This window comes from Apodemus sylvaticus, chromosome 13, assembly GCF_947179515.1.
Source record: "Apodemus sylvaticus chromosome 13, mApoSyl1.1, whole genome shotgun sequence".
Lineage (NCBI taxonomy): Eukaryota > Metazoa > Chordata > Mammalia > Rodentia > Muridae > Apodemus > Apodemus sylvaticus.
The window spans coordinates 51,336,736-51,342,294 of NC_067484.1; positions in this window are offsets into that span (position 1 = coordinate 51,336,736).

The window sequence follows — 5,559 nt, forward strand, 5'->3', positions numbered from 1 at the left end:
TATTCCTTCTCTTCCTGAAGCCATAACTCCTTTCAGGATTCTGTGAACAGGGTCCTTTCTTTGAAAGGATGTCTCTTCTTAACCAGGAAAGAATCAAGAAAACTAGCTCCATCTGAACTAAATATCAATGGCTGGGTTAGAAACCGAGTGGTGTGGAATCCGGAATGCTGGTCTTAGAGTAAGGCCACAAGGGACAATAAGGTCACTTTCAATCTCCTTCAGCTTGCCACGACAGAACAAGAGTTCCAAGGTTTCTAGCATACTACCATTAGCTCCCATTGTCCTGGTGTTCTTTATCCTCTGGGAAGGATAATAGTGAGACTCCTTCGGCATTCTGGGATTCATTATCTGGTAAAATATTAAAGTGGAATTTTGAGAATGTCACTGGCTCAGAGCCTCTAATATGCTAAGTTGCTACATTCCTGGTATTATCCAAATATGGAACACAAAGATGTCTACATGCTCTTGTGAAGTCAGTCAGTGCACTGTCACTGAATGAACTTATTGGGAACAAGATGGTAGACTACTTACCAACAGCTCCGTCATCCATGCTGGCACATCAGAACGTGTGTGAGCCCCATTGTAGGAATCGCTCATTTCTAACTGTGAGGTGGTAGCATGAGCTGCCCTTTGTCTGTCTAAAACCTTGAAGTCCCAAACCCCAGTACTTCACAGTATTTTTAAATTATGTATATGGATGGGAGGGTATGGGAGTGGGTGGATGGGTTTCTGCACAGGAATGTGGTGCTTACAGAGGCCAGGAGAAGAAACTAGATTATATTTGGAAATAAGGTTGTTACAGATGGAATCAGTTAAAAGGAGGCCATCTTGGGGTAAAGTAGGCCGCCAAGCCAATATAACTAGTGCTTATTAAAAGGGGGATAAAAGGAGCTGGAGAGATAGCTCAGCAGTTAAGAGCATGTACTGTGCTTCCAGAGGTCCTGAGTTCAACTCCCAGCACTGACTTTAAGTAGCTCACAACTGCCTGTAACTCCAGCTCAAGAGTTTCTTCTCCTGGCCTCTGTAGGCACCACATTCCTGTGCAGAAACCCATCCACCCACGCCCATACCCCTCCGATCTATATACTTAATTTAAAAATAATAAAATACAGTATTTTAAAAGGGTGGCATAGACTAGACCACCAGAGGAACCTGAAAACAGATTGAGCAATGAGTGTATAAGTAAAGGAAAACTACAAACTGCCAACAAACCTGCAAGCACTGTGGAGAGTTCTAGAACAGGACCAGCGGGCATGACCCAACTAACGCCTTCATGTTGGGCTTCTAGGTATTCTCCAGAACAGTAGGACGCGGTCTGTTTTTGGAAAAGGCTCATGGACGGTACTCTATTACAGCATCTCTAGCAACTAAAACAGAAGAGGACGAGGTCTGGGGCCACAGGGACAGACCGGGTGCAGGGAAGAACACTTAGAGGTTTGGAGCAGTGCTTACTTACCAGTGAGTATAAACCTATTCAGACTTTTATCCATCTATTTTACCATCAATACAACTTCTTACAAATGGCAATACTAAGTATGGGTGGTAAGTCCTGGGGAAGTCATAGCCTCATACTTAAAAAGAAATTAAATAAGGGGGAACAAGAAATCATCTCCCGTTGAGTTGAAGAATCCATCTACCTTGAACTGGGATTGGAGGACAGAAAGTGTATTTGGGGTCATATGTTGTAACTTGAGGACCATTTTTTAGTAGACTCCTATTACTTACAAGTTGCCTAGCTAGCCTAGACCATGACATTGGAAACAGAAACCTAAAACTGTGCTTACAGGAATTAACATCTTGTTTGTTGGGACAAGATTGGGTTCCTTGAAGAGAAACACATTAGATAAAGCAATTGGAACTCTGGTATGGTAGAATTAATATAAAATATTACTGTCATTGAATTTAGGTAGCAGCTTAGATAATAGGCTGTCGACAGCACAGGGTTTCTGCTGTAAGACACACAGTCCTAAGATTCTGGGACTAACAGCTCCTGTCACCTCTTCAACTTGTGGCCCCATGTGCTAGCTGCTCAGAGTGTTTGGAAGTTGTTAAATATAATAAATACACAGCAGTAGTCTGCAAAGGAAGTGACCTGAAAGTATGTCTCCGACATGAGGTGTATTAGTATGGAAGGGCCTCAGGCATCTTGGGGCCTTGGGGTGGGTGGGGGAGGAGCAGATAGAAGTAATGCAGTAAATGGAGAGAAACTCAATGAGGCTTTAAAGGGAGGGAGGGGCGCCTTTTGAAAATCTGCATGGGAATGTCATAAAGAATGAACGCAGCAGGCAGAAGAGGAAGTGACTTTTCCCTTTCTCAGGGATGGGGTCATTCTGTTTTTTTAGTCTGAGTAGCAACCAGCCCTTGTGCCTGCCCTCTTTCCCTCAGTTGGTTGGAACTGTCAGGTGATGGCGTGAGGGCCTGTGTACCAGAGCCTTTCCACGCGATCTCTGGCCTGGCCACTTTCGAGACTTCCGGCAAAGGGGAGTGAGTGCAAGCAGAGAGGGGAATTCGCTTCTGCCTCTGCAGTTGGCACACCTGTCTCTGCTTTGCCATCTCAGTTGCTCTGTGTTGCCCTGCACTGAGTCTGGCCCAGGCCGGCTAGCCAGTGAGGAGTGTGGCGGAGCTTTGGGCAGCGCTTCTAGAGAGCCGACCTCTTCCCAAGATTACAGCTCTTAGGACAGAAGCTGTCAGAGTAGATCTTGCACACCTTTATTCCTCCTGGACAGGATTCTTATATACAGTTTTGGGTGGGTCAGGTACTTCTCATTGGCTTGGTCTGAGAGCTTGGGGAAACCTTATTTGCACGTGGGAGGGCTTGATGCTGCTCCTACGTGACTGATGGCCACAGACTTCTCTGGGTGGGGGTGGGTGTTGTGGGAGGCTGTAGTCGCGACAGGAGCCAGTGGTCCAAGGGGCGTGGCCGAACACCTGACAACCGTTTGCAGGCGACAGGCACCTGCCGGGCACCTGCCGGGTCTCCGGGGTTCTAAGCCTGAGCTCCACCGGGAACCAGGCTGCCTATGCATGGTTTACCACCACACAGTGGAGTTTTCTACAGAACCACAGTGAAATCAAAGATGTAGAAGCATTTGACTGTTTTCCAAGATTGAAGCACACATATGTCATGTTTCAGAGAAGTGGGTGGTAAAGGCAGGGACTTGTGGGTCACCTGGGACCCTTGGACTTTATGATGCAGTCTTCTTTATTTGGTTGTATATGGAGCTTCTGTTAATGTATACTTTGTTGACTGTGTGAAGTAAATTCAAACTCCAATGAACACTTCCAGGTCCCCATTAACATTAGAAGCAGACTGAACGGGAGGGGCTTTGGGACTCGGGTAAAGGAAGGCCCTGGGTATACTTTTCAATCCTGTGTAAAGTTTAATTTGTGAAAAAATGAATCAAAAGCAGTATTAAATTATAGGAATGTTTTCACTTAGGGAATGATTAGCTATCTGTGTGATCCCACTTGGTAAATGCCACTTTTAAAGCTGTTAGTAGGGCTGCAGAGATGGCTCAGCAGTTAGGAGCACCAACTGCTCTCTCAGAGGTCCTGAGTTCAGTTCCCAGAAACTGCATGGTGACTCACAACCATCTGTAATGGGATCCGATGCCCTCTTCTGGGGTGTCTGAAGTCAGCTACAGTGTATTCATAAAATAAATAAATCTTAAAAAAAAAAAAAAAAAAACTGCCGGGTGGTGGTGGCGGCGCACGCCTTTTATCCCAGCACTCGGGAGGCAGAGGCAGGCAGATTTCTGAGTTCCAGGCCAACATGGTCTATAGAGTGAGGTCCAGGACAGCCAGGGCTACACAGAGAAACCCTGTCTTGAAAAACACTAAAACAAAAACAAAAACAAAAACAAACAAACAAACAAACAACAAAAAAACCCTGTTAGTAGACTTTGCACATTTTCTTTGACTAAGTTATATCATATTTAAATGTTTGCACCCATCATCACTACAGGTATAATTCAAAAGGAATGTCATTTTCATGGAAATTTTGATATGAAAAGAAATGGATCATCTATTTTTATAATAGGCTTGGCCCACAAGTGTTTGATATCGCTAACACGGGATATGATTTTTATTCTTAGCAGCAATCGTGGACGTAGAACTACAGACATAGCTGACTATCTTAGTAAATGTCAATTTGAAGGTTAGAAATGTGAGAATGAGGACCCTGCTATACCTCTCCTGGGCATATACCCAAAGGATTCCCCGGCATGCAATAAAGACACATGCTCCATTATGTTCATAGCAGCCTTATTTATAATAGCCAGAAGCTGGAAAGAACCCAGATGCCCCTCAAAGGAGGAATGGATACAGAAAATGTGGTATATTTACACAATGGAATACCACTCAGCAATTAGAAACAATGAATTCACAAAATTTTTAGGCAAATGGTTTGATCTGGAAAATATCATCCTAAGTGAGGTAACCCAATCACAAAAGAATACACATGGAATGCAATCTCTGATAAGTGGATATTAATTAGCCCAGAAGCCCTGAATACCCAAGGCACAAATTGCATAACAAATGACTCCCATGAAGAAGTATGAGGAGGGTCCTGATCCTGGAAAGGATTGATCTAGCATTGGAGGGTAATATACGGACAGAGAAAAAGGAGGGAGGTGATTGGAGAAGGGATGGAGAGAAGAAGGCTTATGGGACATATGGGGAGGGGGGATCCGGGAAAGGGGAAATCATTTGGAATGTAAACAAAGAATATAGAAAAGAAAAAAGAAAAAGAAATGTGAGAATGAGAGTCTCTATGATAGTGGAGGATGTAGAAAAATCTCTTTAATGACCCACAGAGCAGTATCCAGCAAGCCCATCTCAGGAGCCTCTGACCCATGATGACAACAAAATGCCATGGACCGTCCCAGCTGGGAACTAAATCTGGATATCAGGAGAATTCTGGATATCAGGAGAGGAAACAGGTAGACAGACAGACACAACCACACAGGCGGTTTGAATCTGAATGTATTTTTCTGGACATCTCCTAGTCCAGTCAGGTTAACATCTCAAATTAAGCATCACATTTATCTGTCAAAGCTTCAGTTTTCTCGGGCAGTACAGGGTGTTTACCCATCGTCCAGCTGGCCAATTGGCGCATGCGGTTAAACTGCTTCATCTTGGCTCCATTGTCGCTGGCTCTGTCGGGGAGCTGAGGACAGAAGGTTCCCATGCCTAGCTTCCTGGCGAAGATGGTGGCATTGCAGAGCTTGGGAAGCTGCCTGTCCCTGCTGTCCTCCAAGAGCACTTCCACCTAGTCCACCCATTGCCTTCCTCTCTGTGCCATGCCCGGGACCACCGTAGGCCCCAGGCGATCAGCTCTGGTAGCAGCCCCTACAGCCTTCTAAAAATGCTTTTTCTACCGTAATTACATAAACAATTGGAGCAAAGCATTGTAGAACTTTTTTGGCTATAAGATGGATTCTTATACATCTTAATATGCTCGGTATTTATTAGTTCCCGCCACTAGGAAGGAGAGTTTCAGAAATATAGTAAATTGCCAAGTGAGATTTTCAGCTTCTGAATTTACAGGGTGTTCCACTT